The following is a 19,136-nucleotide window of genomic DNA, read 5'->3' on the forward strand; positions in this document are numbered from 1 at the left end:
GTTCGGGTTCGTACCGAATTTTGGGGTGTCCGTGACACGGACCCGAACCCGGACATTTTCGTAAAAGTCCGGGTTCGGGTTCGGTGTTCGTCGCTTTCTTCGCGCTTTTGTGACGCTTTCTTGGCGCTTTTTGAAAGGCTGCAAAGCAGCCAATCAACAAGCGTCATACTACTTGCCCCAAGAGGCCATCACAGCCATGCCTACTATTGGCATGGCTGTGATTGGCCAGAGCACCATGTGACCCAGCCTCTATTTAAGCTGGAGTCACATAGCGCCGCCCGTCACTCTGCTCTGATTAGCGTAGGGAGAGGTTGCGGCTGCGACAGTAGGGCGAGATTAGGCAGATTAACTCCTCCAAAGGACTTGATTAACTGATCGATCTGCAGCTGTGGATCATTGAGCTGCTGATCCTCAATTGCTCACTGTTTTTAGGCTGCACAGACCGTTTGTCAGTCTCATTTTTCTGGGGTGATCGGCGGCCATTTTGTGTCTTGTGGTGCGCCAGCACAAGCTGCGACCAAGTGCATTTAACCCTCAATGGTGTGGTTGTTTTTTGGCTAAAGCCTACATCAGGGTGAAGCTGTCACACCAAGTGCATTTAACCAGCAATAGTCTGTTCATTTTTTGGCCATATACAAAATCAGGGGCAAGCTGCGCCTGTCACCAAGTGCATTTAACCCTCAATGGTGTGGTTGTTTTTTGGCTAAAGCCTACATCAGGGTGAAGCTGTCACACCAAGTGCATTTAACCAGCAATAGTCTGTTCATTTTTTGGCCATATACAAAATCAGGGGCAAGCTGCGCCTGTCACCAAGTGCATTTAACCCTCAATGGTGTGGTTGTTTTTTGGCTAAAGCCTACATCAGGGTGAAGCTGTCACACCAAGTGCATTTAACCAGCAATAGTCTGTTCATTTTTTGGCCATATACAAAATCAGGGGCAAGCTGCGCCTGTCACCAAGTGCATTTAACCCTCAATGGTGTGGTTGTTTTTTGGCTAAAGCCTACATCAGGGTGAAGCTGTCACACCAAGTGCATTTAACCAGCAATAGTCTGTTCATTTTTTGGCCATATCCCAGTCTAATTCTGTCACTAAATCCATACCGGTCACCCAGCGCCTAAATACTAGGCCTCAAATTTATATCCAGCTAAATCTGTCCCTAGTGCTGTAGCTGGGCGAGTTATTTAGTGTCCGTTCAAGCACATTTCTTGTTCTGGGTTGAAATACAATTCCCAATTTAGCAATTTCATAATTTAGTGGTTCCTGCTATATCAGAGCTCTTTGAAATCTATCCCAAAAAGGGTATATAATATTGAAGGTGCACATAGGGTCATTCAGAGTAACTTCACACACACCCGCTACTGTGTATTTCCAAGTCTAATTCTGTCACTAAATCCATACCGGTGACCCAGCGCCTAAATACTAGGCCTCAAATTTAATTCCCTCTAAATCTCTCGTTACCCACCGCTGTACTGTTGTTGCTGGGCAAGATATTTAGTGTCCGTCAAAGCACATTTTTTGTTCTGGGTTGAAGTACAATTCCCAATTTAGCAATTTCATAATTTAGTGGTTTCTGCTATATCAGAGCTATTTGAAATCTATCCCAAAAAGGGTATATAATATTGAAGGTGCACATAGGGTCATTCAGAATAACTTCACACACACCCGCTACTGTGTATTTCCAAGTCTAATTCTGTCACTAAACCCATACCTGTCACCCAGCGCCTAAATACTAGGCCTCAAATTTAAATCCCTCTAAATCTCTCGTTACCGTTGTCCTGTTGTAGCTGGGAAAGTTATTTAGTGCCCGTCAAAGCACATTTTTTGTTCTGGGTTGAAGTACAATTCCCAATTTAGCAATTTCATAATTTAGTGGTTCCTGCTATATCAGAGCTATTTGAAATCTATCCCAAAAAGGGTATATAATATTGAAGGTGCACATAGGGTCATTCAGAATAACTTCACACACACCCGCTACTGTGTATTTCCAAGTCTAATTCTGTCACTAAATCCATACCGGTGACCCAGCGCCTAAATACTAGGCCTCAAATTTAATTCCCTCTAAATCTCTCGTTACCCACCGCTGTACTGTTGTTGCTGGGCAAGATATTTAGTGTCCGTCAAAGCACATTTTTGTTCTGGGTTGAAGTACAATTCCCAATTTAGCAATTTCATAATTTAGTGGTTTCTGCTATATCAGAGCTATTTGAAATCTATCCCAAAAAGGGTATATAATATTGAAGGTGCACATAGGGTCATTCAGAATAACTTCACACACACCCGCTACTGTGTATTTCCAAGTCTAATTCTGTCACTAAACCCATACCTGTCACCCAGCGCCTAAATACTAGGCCTCAAATTTAAATCCCTCTAAATCTCTCGTTACCGTTGTCCTGTTGTAGCTGGGAAAGTTATTTAGTGCCCGTCAAAGCACATTTTTTGTTCTGGGTTGAAGTACAATTCCCAATTTAGCAATTTCATAATTTAGTGGTTCCTGCTATATCAGAGCTATTTGAAATCTATCCCAAAAAGGGTATATAATATTGAAGGTGCACATAGGGTCATTCAGAATAACTTCACACACACCCGCTACTGTGTATTTCCAAGTCTAATTCTGTCACTAAATCCATACCGGTGACCCAGCGCCTAAATACTAGGCCTCAAATTTAATTCCCTCTAAATCTCTCGTTACCCACCGCTGTACTGTTGTTGCTGGGCAAGATATTTAGTGTCCGTCAAAGCACATTTTTTGTTCTGGGTTGAAGTACAATTCCCAATTTAGCAATTTCATAATTTAGTGGTTTCTGCTATATCAGAGCTATTTGAAATCTATCCCTAAAAGGGTATATAATATTGAAGGTGCACATAGGGTCATTCAGAATAACTTCACACACACCCGCTACTGTGTATTTCCAAGTCTAATTCTGTCACTAAATCCATACCGGTGACCCAGCGCCTAAATACTAGGCCTCAAATTTAATTCCCTCTAAATCTCTCGTTACCCACCGTTGTACTGTTGTTGCTGGGCAAGATATTTAGTGTCCGTCAAAGCACATTTTTTGTTCTGGGTTGAAGTACAATTCCCAATTTAGCAATTTCATAATTTAGTGGTTTCTGCTATATCAGAGCTATTTGAAATCTATCCCTAAAAGGGTATATAATATTCAAGGTGCACATTGGGTCATTCAGAATAACTTCACACACACACGCTTCTGTGCATTTCCAAGTCTAATTCTGTCACTAAATCCATACCGGTCACCCAGCGCCTAAATACTAGGCCTCAAATTTATATCCCGCTGAATTTGAATACAATACATTGGGCCAAATAATATATTTGTTGTTGTGGTGAACCATAACAATGAGAAAAACATCTAGTAAGGGACGCGGACGTGGACATGGTCGTGGTGGTGTTAGTGGACCCTCTGGTGCTGGGAGAGGACGTGGCCGTTCTGCCACATCCACACGTCCTAGTGTACCAACTACCTCAGGTCCCAGTAGCCGCCAGAATTTACAGCGATATATGGTGGGGCCCAATGCCGTTCTAAGGATGGTAAGGCCTGAGCAGGTACAGGCATTAGTCAATTGGGTGGCCGACAGTGGATCCAGCACGTTCACATTATCTCCCACCCAGTCTTCTGCAGAAAGCGCACAGATGGCGCCTGAAAACCAACCCCATCAGTCTGTCACATCACCCCCATGCATACCAGGGAAACTGTCTCAGCCTCAAGTTATGCAGCAGTCTCTTATGCTGTTTGAAGACTCCGCTGGCAGGGTTTCCCAAGGGCATCCACCTAGCCCTTCCCCAGCGGTGAAAGACATAGAATGCACTGACGCACAACCACTTATGTTTCCTGATGATGAGGACATGGGAATACCACCTCAGCATGTCTCTGATGATGACGAAACACAGGTGCCAACTGCTGCGTCTTTCTGCAGTGGACAAGCTGACGTTCATAAAAATGAACCAGGCATGGATCCCACAGGACCTGTCCGTCCCTTGTCCAGATTAGACATTAACTACCTCCCCATAACCATATATTATTGGACTCCAGGGCACTTCCTCATTCAATCCTATTTTTATTTTCATTTTACCATTATATTGCGAGGCTACCCAAAGTTGAATGAACCTCTCCTCTGCCTGTGTGCTAGGCCTAAATATATGCCAATGGACTGTTGCAGTGGTGGCTGACGTGAAGCCTCATTCTCTGCTATGACATGCAGACTGATTCTCTGCTGACATGAAGACAGATTCTCTGTTACGGGACCTCTCTGCTCTGCCTGTGTGCTAGGCCTAAATATATGCCAATGGACTGTTGCAGTGGTGGCTGACGTGAAGCCTCATTCTCTGCTATGACATGCAGACTGATTCTCTGCTGACATGAAGCCAGATTGTCTGTTACGGGACCTCTCTGCTCTGCCTGTGTGCTAGGCCTAAATATATGCCAATGGACTGTTGCAGTGGTGGCTGACGTGAAGCCTGATTCTCTGCTATGACATGCAGACTGATTCTCTGCTGACATGAAGCCAGATTGTCTGTTACGGGACCTCTCTGCTCTGCCTGTGTGCTAGGCCTAAATATATGCCAATGGACTGTTGCAGTGGTGGGTGACGTGAAGCCTCATTCTCTGCTATGACATGCAGACTGATTCTCTGCTGACATGAAGCCAGATTCTCTGTTACGGGACCTCTCTCCTCTGCCTGTGTGTGTGCTGGGCCTAAATATATGACAATGGACTGTTGCAGTGGTGGCTGACGTGAAGCCTGATTCTCTGCTATGACATGCAGACTGATTCTCTGCTGACATGAAGCCAGATTGTCTGTTACGGGACCTCTCTCCTCTGCCTGGGTGCTGGGCCTAAATTTATGACAATGGACTGTTGCAGTGGTGGCTGACGTGAAGCCTGATTCTCTGCTATGACATGCAGACTGATTCTCTGCTGACATGAAGCCAGATCCTCTGTTACGGGACCTCTCTCCTCTGCCTGTGTGTGTGCTGGGCCTAAATATATGCCAATGGACTGTTGCAGTGGTGGCTGACGTGAAGCCTCATTCTCTGCTATGACATGCAGACTGATTCTCTGCTGACATGAAGCCAGATTCTCTGTTACGGGACCTCTCTCCTCTGCCTGTGTGTGTGCTGGGCCTAAATATATGCCAATGGACTGTTGCAGTGGTGGCTGACGTGAAGCCTCATTCTCTGCTATGACATGCAGACTAATTCTCTGCTGACATGAAGACAGATTCTCTGTTACGGGACCTCTCTCCTCTGCCTGGGTGCCGGGGCCTAAATATCTGAGAATGGACTGTTCCAGTGGTGGGTGACGGGAAGCCAGATTCTCTGCTATGGAACCTCTCTCCAATTGATTTTGGTTAATTTTTATTTATTTAATTTTTATTTTAATTCATTTCCCTATCCACATTTGTTTGCAGGGGATTTACCTACATGTTGCTGCCTTTTGCAGCCCTCTAGCTCTTTCCTGGGCTGTTTTACAGCCTTTTTAGTGCCGAAAAGTTCGGGTCCCCATTGACTTCAATGGGGTTCGGGTTCGGGACGAAGTTCGGATCGGGTTCGGATCCCGAACCCGAACATTTCCGGGATGTTCGGCCGAACTTCTCGAACCCGAACATCCAGGTGTTCGCTCAACTCTACTCGTGGGGTATCACTGATGATAAGAAAGGTGAGGAATCAGCCCAGAACTACAAGGGAGGAGCTGGTCAATGACATGAAGAGTGCTGGGACCACAGTTTCAAAGGTCACTGTCGGTAAAACACTACACCGTCATGGTTTCAAATCATGCATTGCACGAAAGGTTCCCCTGCTCAAGTCATCACATGTCCAGGCCTATCTGAAGTTTGTCAATGACCATCTGGATGATCCAAAGGAGGAATGGGAGAAAGTCATGTGGTCAGATGAGACCAAAGTAGAACTTTTTGGTCTAAACTTCCCTCGTCGTGTTTGGAGGAAATAGAAGGATGAGTTGCATCCTAAGAACACCATCCCTACTGTGAAGCATGGGGGTGGTAACATCATGCTTTGGGGCTGCTTTTCTGCGAAGGGGACATGACGACTGCACTGTATTAAGGAGAGGATGAATGGGGCCATTTATTGTGAGACTTTGAGCAACAACCTCCTTCCCTTAGTCAGAGCATTGAAGATGGGTCGTGGCTGGGTCTACCAACATGACAACGACCCAAAGCACACAGCCAGGATAACCAAGAAGTGGCTCTGTAAGAAGCATATCAAGGTTCTGGAGTGGCCTAGCCAGTCTCCAGACCTAAATCCAATAGAACATCTTTGGAGGGAGCTGAAACTCTGTGTTGCTCAGTGACAGCCACGAAACCTGACAGATCTAGAGGAGATCTGTGTGGAGGAGTGGGCCAAAATCCCTATTGCAGTGTGTGCAAACCTGGTCAAGAACTACAAGAAACGTTTGACATCTGTAGTTACAAACAAAGGTTTCTGTACCAAATATTAACACTGATTTTCTGAGGTGTTCAAATACTTACCAGAAAATAAGGGGAAAATAAGAAAAAAAGAAAATAATTTTTTTTTTTTTAACCAAAAGGGGTGCTTTTGGTGGGCTTTGAACTAATGGTAGCCTGTGAATGACACTATTATGGGGGATCTGTGGATGACACTGTTATGGGGGATCTGTGGATGACACTATTATGGGGGTCTGTGGCTGACACTGTTATGGCGGTCTGTGGATGGCACTGTTATAGGCGTCTGTGGATGGCACTATTATGGGCGTCTGTGGATGGCACTGTTATGGGCATCTGTGGATGGCACTGTTATGGGGGCATCTGTGGATGGCATGACACTGCTTTGGGGGGATCTGTGGATGACAGATAAATAGCATATTATGCTATGTGTCATCCACAGATCCCCCCCATAACAGTGTCCCTGTGTATTGTGAATGACCCCCAATACAGGGGATGGGGGATGGCATCTACACTAGTTTTGTAATGGCAGTGGGGCCCAGTGCAGTAATTGTATTCTATTGCACCGGGCCCTGCTCACTGTACTAATCGTATCTAACTGCAGGCCATGTTTAACTATAGAAAATCTTCAATCCAGCAACCTGTACTTACGTTCGTAGCAGGTAGCAGGCAGGAGACTGGGTGGGTGGGAGGGCACTGGCAGCGTAACTCACTACGTCACGTGCCCGCGCCACCTGCTTCATTCATAAAGTGGGCGGAGCAGGCGCGTGATGTAGTGAGTTGCGCTGCCAATGCCCACCCGGCCGCCCAGCCTCCTGCCTGCTACGGACGTAAGTACAGGCTGCTGAATTGTAGATATTCTATAGTTAAACATTGCCTGCAGTTAGATACGATTAGTACAGTGAGCGGGGCCCGGTGCAATAGAATACAATGACTGCAGCGGGCCCCGCTGCCATTACAAAACTAGATGCCAGCCCCCAGTCCCTTCTTGCTGATACACCTTCGACCGCGCTGTGCAGCATGCGGTCGGCGGTGTATCAGTGTAAACAGCAGCATTCGCCCCATAAGACGCACTGCCATTTCCCCCCCACTTTTGGGGAGGGAAGTGCGTCTTATAGGGCAAAAAATACGGTATGTTCAGCAGTGCAAGACAAATAAATTCTTTAAAAATCATACAATGTGATTTCATGAATTTTTGGGGGAATGCACCTACAATGTAAAAGTGGGAGAACTTGAAAAATCGCAGGGTGTTCAAATACTTCTGTTCCTCACTGTATATATATGAGATAACTAACTATCTAATGTAATTGGATAAGGAATATTATCCAGATGAAAGCGCAGAGCACAGCAATGTCACTGCTCTCTCTCTCTCTCAGAACTGCAAAAAAAACTGCAGAAAATGGCTGCTGGGTAGGTTTTTATATAGTCAGGGGAAGGCAACTTTCCTATTGGTTGCTAGGGATGTTGCTAAGCTCTGACAAAAATATCGTAGCATTCTCATTGGAAAAAAAAAATCACTGAATGAAGTGGCCTAAATGGGAGGAAGTGTTCAAAACCCCAAATACTGTAGCATTTTAATACCCGGGGAGCAATCCCTCCGCATGTGATCCGCTGCTAACGGCAATCCCCAGCAAAAATGCATACAATGGAGGATGTTGGCAGCGGACCACATGCACCGCACAAACATCTTACACAACATGGAATAATGTGTGGATGAGAATATAAAAATCCATAAATCACTGGAAAAGGTGCACCACAATAATAGGCTACTGACATTACTGGCCAAACCATTATGCTGATGTTAAAAACTGAGACTTTGGCCAATATATTCTAGTCAGGAACATATCGGAGCCCAAGGCAAGGTTTCTCATTGTGGCATGGGTCCTACCGCTAACCTACCTACAGTGGCGTAGCGTCGGGGGGCGTTGCCCCGGGTGCCATACTGCAGGGGGGCGCTGGCCACTGGGGCAAAAAATCTTATATCACTGTGTTTTTCTCCCTTTGCCTCTGCCGCACTGCGCAGCGCCGCAGAATGAAGAGCGGTTTAGGAGCGCGTGCCCTGATGAATCACTAGGGCGCACGCGGCAGGACGGACGTCACATCACTAAGTTCACTGATAGGCTCCGCCCACCTTCTAGGCAGGAAAGACGGTGCGGAGCCACAGCAAGAAGAAGAAGATGACTGCCGCAAACAGCTGCACTGCGGCTTCAGGACTAACTCCAGACACCACAGGGAACCTGAATGAGCGACACTGACTGTGAGTGACAGTCAGTCACAGTATCACACTGTCACTCCCTGAGTGTTAGGTGTGGGGTGGGCAGGCAGTATATGAATAATGAGAGCCAGGCCAAGCAGGTGCCAGTCAGGGTGCTGGTGAAGGATGACCAGAGACACAGACAGTACTGTCTCTGGGATGCCATCTGCCCATCTCTGCTGTCCATATACCAGGTCTACCTTGGTATATGGATAGCAGAGATGGGCAGGAGGCATCCCAGAGGCAGTACTGTCTCTGGTCATCCTTCACCAGCACCCTGACTGCCACCTGCTTGGCATGGCACTACACTGCCTGCTGCTTGGTTATCAGCTTCCTCTTCGTCTTGCATCTCCTGTTGTGGAACCAGATTTTGATCTACAGGGCTGATCTTCAGGGCTGCAGCCAGGTCTGCCCCCTGAGTCTCAGGTCCAGACAAGTATCTCTGCAGACGGTCACTGACCAAGTTTAAGTCCCTCTGAGGCTCAGCCTGAGCGACAGGGCTGAGGCACAATTTTAATAAACGAAACAGTGCCTGGCCTGCTGCACCACTCAGACCAGTGAGGGAGTGAGGGCAGCAGTAGGTGTATTTCTTCAGTTTAACGACTGCTTGCTGCCCAGAGAGGTAATTTATGTGGGGAAAATGTGTCTCAGCCCAGGCTCAGGAGAAGTCATACTGGACCAGTATTAATAATGGAGGGTTATTATTGTGGAGGCCTAGGTGGAAATATGCACAGTGAGTAGTACTAGCAATATTCTTTCCCATAGGCCTATTGTGCAGCAGATTCCACTTAGGCCCCCACAGTAATAATCCTTTGTATTAATCCTTTGTACCACCTGTAAAATAAATGGGAGTCTAGTGTACCTCCGTATGCCTGCAGTTTCATATGAGAGTTTGGGGACATGTAATTATGGTGATACTTCCACTGGCAGCATTGATTTCAAGTAAGAATACATAAAGCCAGCAGGTGGCTCAGTGGTTAGCACTGGTGCCTCGCAAGGTGCCTACCAAGGACAACAACTGCATAGAGTTTGTGTGGGTTTCCTCCAGGTTCTCCAGTTTCCTCCCACACTCCAAAGACATACTGATAGGGACCTTAGATTGTGAGCCCCACTGGGATCCCAGCCCCAATCACTGTGGAATATAGTAGCGCTATATAAGTGCATAAAATAAGTAATATGACGCCATGAGGAGGCAGCATACAATGACACATGAGTGCCATAGCTCTTTGATAGAAAGTAGTAATGACTCCGCATGCAACCTTCCAGCCTCTGTGCACAAGCCCGAAGTGTATATTTTGCAGAGGATAAACCAACAAAGAACCTTCTATGAATATTCAAATTCTCAAAGCAAACTTTCTAGAAAACTGGATAAAGAAAATATAATTCACATTTGTTCAAATCCGTTCAAGTTGGTTGTATAAAAACTATTGGTGGATGGTAGCCGTCATGGCACCCAACAGGTAGGTTACAATGCAGGTACGTGGAACCTACACTCCCTGAAGTGTACGGTAGCCGTTATGGCACCTAACAGGTAGAATTTAGCGTAGGAACCCGTCTAACAGAGAACGCCTTGACGCTTGGCAGACGGGCTCAAATAATTTTGTACAAAATAATTTGCCAAGTATCTCGCACTTATAGTGTAGCACTTGTTATTTCCATGCAATTTTTGTACTTTATATTGCAGTGCATTGTCACATTGCATGTCTGTCTTTCATGTATAAAAACTAAGGCAGACAAAAAAGCAACTGATCAGATTCCAGCTTTGATTTTCCAACATGCTACAGTAGAAAGATGAAAGCTGGAATCTACTCAGCTGCCATGGGCAAAACTGCAACGTTTTTTTGACTGACCTAGTTTTATGCGCTACATTGATACCTAATGTACTGATGGTCCATTTAGACACTAGCTCAGCCACTTTCTAGCTCTAGTAGTGGTCCCACATTTAGAAGTTGCAGGTTATTATAAAGGCAAATACAATTATCAGAAATAATAAACATTTATCGACAGTAACAAAGCTTCAAAGTGACAGCTCAAAATATACAGCTCTACCACAGCCAAACCAAGCAGTATGGGTGGCCTCCCAAACTTGCACATCAGGAAGGATTATAGTGAAGCAATCCAGCTGCTGCCTGGCACATGGGAATGGAATGGAGGGTGCTACCTCATAGAAAGTGTTTTGCTGATATCAGACACAGAATGAGGAAACTCGTTTTTATTATTTTAGTGCTTTAGGTTTTATATTTACTTTATATTTGCTGTAAGATATTAGTACAATTGGCCTAAGGTGGCAAACTGGGCAACGGCCTAAGGACCCCAAGATTTAATCTACCTGAATTTATCAGCAACCCCTTCACAGCACTAAACTACCAGGTAATTTAAAAGTAGCCCCTTCTCTGCCTTTGTTCACAAAGGAACTTACAAGTGACCCTTTCACTGCCATAGACCACCTAAGACTTTGAAGTGATGAAAAAGTTGTCTAGAATTGATAAGTTAGGGATTGCCTGTTGTCAGTTTTTCATAAAAAAAATCACCCTGATTATTAGATTGGAATAAGTCCCCTATCATCCTTGTTTGACAACGTACTTCAAATGTCTGTACTACTTGTTGCTGCTCATTTTCTATTAAAGGGGTTGTTTCACTTCAGCAAATAGCATTTATTGTGGTTATTATACCATTGAATGTAATCTGCAGGCAGCATGTAATAGAGCCGGAGGAGCTAAGCAGATTGATATATAGTTTTATGGAAAAATGATTTGGTAAATCTTGAATTTATTCATTTACATCTCTGCTCTTTCTGGACTTTAGACCAGTGACTCTGTGCATCTCTGTATAAACTTACACATGGAATGCTATGAATCACTGATAACACTTCCTCCCTGTACACAGTCAAAAAAAGCAGATATAAATAAAGTATAAGTATAAATATTACTGAATCTGTATCCCACAAAGCTATATATCAATCTGCTCCGCTCCTCCTGCTCTATAATATGCTCCGTGCAGATTGAACTGCATTTCATGGTGACAGCTCATTTTTGAGAATACAAAATTCTGAGAAAAACAAATGGCTGATTATTTTTCTTTATAAAATCTAGTTCTGTACACAACATCCCCGGTCAGCTTTTTCTCTTTCTTTCCTCCGTAAATACAACTTTCCATCCATAAAGTAAAATTTATTAGGACAAATCCACATAGGATAATGAAAGAGACAGGGGGCACACCAAATAATTCAAGGAGTGCAAAGGGTGGTACAAATACATATGACAAGTAACCTGACCCAAGAGAGAGTCAAAAGAACCACCCCATGAATGCACATCCGACAATGAATCAATATTTAAAAATATATATGAAGTTTATTAGACACACCAACAGACACGCATTGAAAAAAGTAAAGTGCAATTGCATTCACCTGTGCAGCAGGAATGATGTGGGCGGTGTGGAGGCATGTCGAACAGTACATAACCGGAAACCGGAAGTGTGGATGTCACATGATCCGCAGGTATGCGTTCCACCAGCCAAATCACAGCCACACATCACAAAAGAATGGGGGCAACAGTCCAAACCAGTGAAATAAACATTTAGGAGTTGTATTAAATAGTACAAACATATGACGCCGCAGTAGCGATACCAGACAGGCTGGTGAGCGAGTGGAAGCGATATTCATAAACCGGATGTGTGAAAGCACATGACCGGAAATGAAATGCCGCAGTCGAACGCATGGTGGAACGCATAGTACGCTGCACAGTAAGTGGTGCAGTGCATGATGCGCTCAGCACACGGGTAGGAGAGCCGGGGACATGACGGCATACTGGAGGGGATGAAGGGGAGCTTGTTAAACAATGGGGGCAATGTTAAATCCATAAACATGATGTAACTTGCTGTAACTATTATGCATACAGTTGGGACAGGCAGTGTTGAGCATACAAATCCACATAAGGGTGAGTTCACACTAGCGTTAGGGATTCCGTTATGGCTTTCCGTTATAACATGGTTATAACGGAAAATAACGGAATCCATAAGACGGAAGGATGGATCCGTTCTCCTGTCCATAGACTTGTATTATGAAAGGCATTCCGTTTGCTCTCCATCCTAATAGAAGTCTATGGGAATCAAAATCAGGACTTTGTTTTCCGTCTTGCATAACGGGACCCAGACGGATCCGTTATGCTTTCCCATAAACTTCTATTAGGACGGAAAGCAAATGGAATGCCTTTTAAATGCTTCCGTTTTGCATTCTGTCTGGGCATTCCGTTATTTTCCGTTATAACGGAAAGCCATAACGGAATCCCTAATGCTAGTGTGAACCCACCCTAATACATGGATTTTACATCTCAGTGTTAGAGCACAGTGTTCCGGCGATAATTCACAGCCCAGCAAACAGAAATCACAATGGAGAGATTATGTGAACCGGCCATTCATTTCATGTCAGACTTCTCATTTTTCACATTACCTTTGTTTCAAGTAAAGTCTCGGAACCTACATTGCAGACTATAATAAAAGAAAAATAAAGAATTTGGGGGATTTTAAACTTTGCGATGGCTGTGAAAGGTCATATCTGAAATGAATATGCCCCTTGTCCTAGGAGTTGCCATCTAATTACAAGACTTTGTGGAGGAGATTTATCAATTCAAAACTAGTGCAAAGAAAAAATGGCTGAGTTGCCCATAGGAAACGGATTCCACCTTTCATTTCTCAGAGCTCCTGTGAGAATTGAAAGGACTAATCTGGTTGGTATAGGCAACTTAGCCAGTTTTGCTTAGCAGTAGTTTTGATAAATTCACCCTTTATGTTTCAGAGTCACCTAAACTTTGAAAGTTTTAAAGGGGGCCTAAACCTTTGGTGATCATGCTTTTCTGCTCTGCTTCTCCACAGTACGGAGTAGAATCCCATAATCTTTCTGTGGATCCATACACCACATTCTGGAAATGCCCCATAGGCTGATCTTAACTAGTTTCAGTATAAAGCTGTGGCCTGCTCTCACTACATTCGTTGGTAGCTGTCTGGCACAAGTAAAGGTGTGGAGTGGGCTCGGCATGCATGTGGGTACCTGCATCCCTTGGAAGTAATGGAGGCCATTTTGGCGCCAAAAATGGTAAAAGGCAGAGTGGACCCAGCATGCATGTGGATCTAAAACTTCCTGAACTTTATGGTGGCCATTATGGCGCATACCAGGTAAAATTTAGTGTTAGGACCCGTCTTACAGAGATCGCCTTGACGTCCGGCAGACGGGCTCAGATGGTTTTGTACAAAATGCATTGGCCAAGCATCTCACTTTATAAATAAGCGTAGCATTAGCACTATAATATTTTTAGTGACTATGGCATTGTTTTACTTTATCTGGTTTGCAGGGTGCTGCTGCATCCCCCCCCCCCCTTTTTTATTCTGTGGATCCATATGCCACATTCTGGAAATGAAACTGTACAATGCAGAGCACATTGAGCTTGCCAGATCTCCCCAGAGGTTTAGGTAGTGGCGGACTGGCCATAGACCTTACAGGGAAACTTTCCAGTGGGCAATGCCCAGGGGGCCGCCCAAGTCCCCCACTCTGCCGCTAGCCAGTACATAATAAGTTATCAGTGATATTTAACACTGTGAGAATCAGGTACTCATGTACCCAGCCAGCAACTGCACATGTCTTCCTGAATTCAACTGCCGTGGCCCACATCTCACCTCCTAAGCCTCTTGCTCCGTATTTTAATTAGAGACAGAAGGAGGACAGAAAATGGCATCCATTGATGGCCACCATAGAGGGACAGCTTTCGGGGCAACATATGCACTATGGTATATGGTTCTAATGGGATGGTATTTTGAGCTTTAGTATTGCTGACCCTGCCTACTTGTGTTGCCCCGCCTTCCATCAATTTGTATCCACCAACATGGGGCCACTTTTATTTATTTATTTTTCTAGGGCCACTTTAGGTTCCCAGTCCACCCATGGGTTTAGGTCCTCTTTTAGCTTTGTTATCAGAGACTGCTCTTTTTAAAATGCACCAGGGCGATCAGCTGATTGCCCTTGGTCATAACACTGCAGATGAATGGCTGTCTTTGTAATACTTGGAAGGTTCGAGCGCACCCATACGTTATGTAGGTTCTGGCTCATAGAGGGGATCCCAAGCAGGGGAATGCCCTCTGTGCCATCCGTATTTGGTATTAAGGAAGCTCCTTAGTGGATATGAAGTACAATCATTGTATAATAAAAAGCTACAACTTTCTTATATACTGTATTATTCTATACATTTATTTAGGGTACTTTCACATTAGCGGCAGGGGAGTCCAGCAGGCTGTTCCGGCGGCTGAACAGCTGTCATGCCCCACTCTGACGATGTGCGGAGGTCGGCCAGGATAGCAGCACGAAGTTAGTGGTTGCTTTTGAGCCGTGCTGGATCCGCCTCTCATTAGGTGCACTGGGTGGAGTCATTAGTTTAAATAGCACACTGCCCAGTGCCCTGAGCGGATTATACTGTTCATTTTGGTCTGGGAAGCTTGGAGGGAAGGTTGGCTGTTAGTTCCTGCTCTCAGAGATAAGTGTCCTTTCTAATTTGGTTGTTTGTGTCATTTATTCCATCCAGGTTCTGTGCAAGCAGACTGCTCCTATCTCCCCACTTCACCATCTTAGGTAGTTCAGGGTTTTGTCAGCCCAGGCTGGAGGACACAGCACACCTACCTTCAAGGTCTGCTTGTGGGCTGAGCAGTGCAGGGAAAGAGGTCAGGAATAAGCTAGGAGGTGACCCTTCCCCCGTCTCTCGTCCAGAACCTGGTTGGTGTGTTATTTTTTGTGCTGAGTGCACGTCCGTCGTGACATTATAATCCGCCATACTGTGACGGCCATTGCTCTGCGCTTTTGTGATGGTGTCAATTGATGCACTGGTTGACCGCATGCAGGGTTTATCCCTAGAGGTTGCGGATCTGCGTAGTTCGGTCACACAGTGTCAGAGGGTGCTGGCAGCAGGTACAGGTCAAATTGTTGGGAAGCCTAAAGACGCTCTTCCTGAGAAATTTGCAGGGGGTACTGATGATTTTTTCCGCTTCAAAGAGTCATGTAATTTGTACTTTCGATTGTGCCCATTTTCTTCAGGTAATGAAGATCAGAGGGTGGGTATCATCATGTCTTTGCTTAAAGGGGACGTGCAATCCTGGGCTTTTTCTCTGGCCCTCCGGTCGCTGGAGGAATTTTTTAACCCCTTAAGGACGCAGGGCGTACCGGTACGCCCTATTTCCCGAGTCCTTAAGGACTCAGGGCGTACCGGTACGTCCTAACTTTAAATGCAGATTTCGGCGCCGCGGGGGTTAATGGAAACGGGATGCCGGCTGAAATCATCCAGCCGGCATCCTGTGACAACGCCAGGGGGGGGTCATGTGACCCCCTCATATCGGCGATCGCCGCAAACCGCAGGTCAATTCAGACCTGCGGTTTGCTGCGCTTTTTGCAGTTTCTGATCCCCGCGGTCCCTGACCGCGGGGATCAGAAACTTTAGTGTCCCTCAAATATAGATTTTACACCCCCCCCCTGCAACCCTGCATGATTTTTTACCGGCGGGTGGTGCAGGGGGGGAGTTGTGGGCGTTGGGGGCGGTGCGGGAGGCGGGCGGTGCGGCAGGCGGGATCGTGATCCCCGCCCGCCTCCCCTTGAAAATTTGTTGGTGTAGAGTGGGTATACCAGGGTGCCAGCACATTGCTGGCACCCTGGTATAAACGACTGACATCGGTGATGCTATGTCAGCCGTTTAACCCTTCCATACAGCGGTCCGTACGGACCGCTGTATGGAAAAAGTTAACAGTAAGAAGTAGCTCCCTCCCTCTCCCATCCGGGGGCTGCTGTGCCTTTGCAGCCCCCCGAATGGAGAGGGAGAGAGCTCCCAGACAGCCCCCCGAAGCCCTGTCCTTACCCTTCCCCGTCTGCGCAGTTCTGACCACTACTGAGCAGACGGGGAAGGTTCCCATGGCAACAGGACGCCTTCTCAGGCGTCCTGCTGTCCATGGTGCTGAACAGATCTGTGCTGAAGGCAGAGATCTGTTCAGACAAAGTGTAAGTAAAATACAGTGCAGTACAATATATATATATTGTACTGTACTGTATTATACAGACATCAGACCCACTGGATCTTCAAGAACCAAGTTGGTCTGGGTCAAAAAAAGTTAAAAAAAAGTAAAAATCAAAAAACACATTTATCACTGAATAAAAATGAAAAAAATTAAATTCCCTACACATGTTTGGTATCGCCGCGTCCGTAATGACCTGATCTATAAAACGGTCATGTTACTTTCCCCGCACGGTGAACGCCATAAAAAAAAAAAACTATTAGGAAATTGAAATTTTGCCCACCTTACATCCCAAAAAAGGTAATAAAAGTGATCAAAAAAGTCGCATGTACGCCAAAATAGTAGCAATCAAACCGTCATCTCATCCCGCAAAAATCATACCCTACCCAAAATAATTGCCAAAAAACTATGGCTCTCAGACTATGGAAACACTAAAACATGATTTTTTTTGTTTCAAAAATGAAATCATTTTGTAAAACTTAAATAAATAAAACAAAGTATACATATTAGGTATCGCAGCGTCCGTGACAACCTGCTCTATAAAATTACCACATGATCTAACCCGTCAGATGAATGTTGTAAATAACAAAAAAAAAACGTGCCAAAAAATCTATTTCTTGTTACCTTGCCACACAAAAAAGTGTAATATAGAGCAACCAAAAATCATATGTACCCTAAACTAGTACCAACAAAACTGCCACCCTATCCCGTAGTTTCTAAAATGGGGTAACTTTTTTGGAGTTTATACTCTGGGGGTGCATCAGGGGGGCTTCAAATGGGACATGGTGTCAAAAAAAAAGTCCAGCAAAATCTGCCTTACAAAAACCGTATGGCATTCCTTTCCTTCTGCGCCCTGCCGTGTGCCCGTACAGTGGTTTACAAACACATATGGGGTGTTTCTGTAAACTACAGAATCAGCGCCATAAATAATAAGTTTTGTTTGGCTGTTAACCCTTGCTTTGTAATTGGAAAAAAAATATTAAAATGGAAAATCTTCCCGAAAAGTTAAATTTTGAAATGGTATCTATTTTCCATTAAATCTTGTGCAACACCTAAAGGGTTAACAAAGCTTGTAAAATCAGTTTTGAATACCTTGAGGGGTGTAGTTTCTTAGATGAGGTCACTTTTATGGAGTTTCTACTCTAGGGGTGCATCAGGGGGGCTTCAAATGGGACATGGTGTCAAAAAACCAGTCCAGCAAAATCTGGCTTCCAAAAACCATACAGCGCACCTTTCACTCTACGCCCTGCTGTGTGGCCGTACAGCAGTTTACGGCCACATATGGGGTGTTTCTGTAAACTACAGAATCCGGGCCATAAATAATGAGTTTTGTTTGGCTGTTAACCCTTGCTTTGTAACTGGAAAAAAAATATTAAAATGGAAAATCTGCCAAAAAAGTGAAATTTTGAAATTGTATCTCTATTTTCCATTAAATCTTGTGCAACATCTAAACGGTTAACAAAGTTTCTAAAATCAGTTTTGAATACCTTGAGGGGTGTAGTTTGTTAGATGGGGTCACTTTTATGGAGTTTCTACTCTAGGGGTGCATCAGGGGGCTTCAAATGGGACATGGTGTCAAAAAAACTGTCCAGTAAAATCTGCCTTCCAAAAACCATACGGCGCACCTTTCACTCTACGCCCCGCTATGTGGCCGTACAGTAGTTTACGGCCACATATGGGGTGTTTCTGTAAACGGCAGAGTCAGGGCAATAAAGATACAGTCTTGTTTGGCTGTTAACCCTTGCTTTGTTAGTGGAAAAAATGGGTTAAAATGGAAAATTAGGCAAATAAATTAAATTCTCAAATTTCATCCCCATTTGCCAATAACTCTTGTGCAACACCTAAAGGGTTAACAAAGTTTGTAAAAATCAGTTTTGAATACCTTGAGGGGTGTAGTTTATAGAATGGGGTCATTTTTGGGAGGTTTCTATTATGTAAGCCTTGCAAAGTGACTTCAGAGCTGTAGTGGTCCCTAAAAATTGGGTTTTTGTAAATTTCTGAAAAATTTCAAGATTTGCTTCCAAACTTCTAAGCCTTGTAACATCCCCAAAAAATAAAATATAATTCCCAAAATGCTACAAACATGAAGTAGACATATGGAGAATGTAAAGTCATCACAATTTTTGGGGGTATTACTATGTATTACAGAAGTAGAGAAACTGAAACTTTGAAATTTGCTAATTTTTCTAAATTTTTGGTAAATATGGTATTTTTTTATGCAAAAAAATTAACTTTTTTGACCCAATTTTAGCAGTCTCATGAAGTACAATATGTGACGAAAAAGCAATCTCAGAACGGCCTTGGTAAGTCAAAGCGTTTTAAAGTTATCAGCACTTAAAGTGACACTGGTCAGATTTGCAAAAAATGGCCAAGTCCTTAAGGTGAAATAGGGCTGAGTCCTTAAG

Source organism: Bufo gargarizans, chromosome 1 (assembly GCF_014858855.1).
Source record: "Bufo gargarizans isolate SCDJY-AF-19 chromosome 1, ASM1485885v1, whole genome shotgun sequence".
In the NCBI taxonomy this organism is placed as follows: Eukaryota; Metazoa; Chordata; class Amphibia; order Anura; family Bufonidae; genus Bufo; species Bufo gargarizans.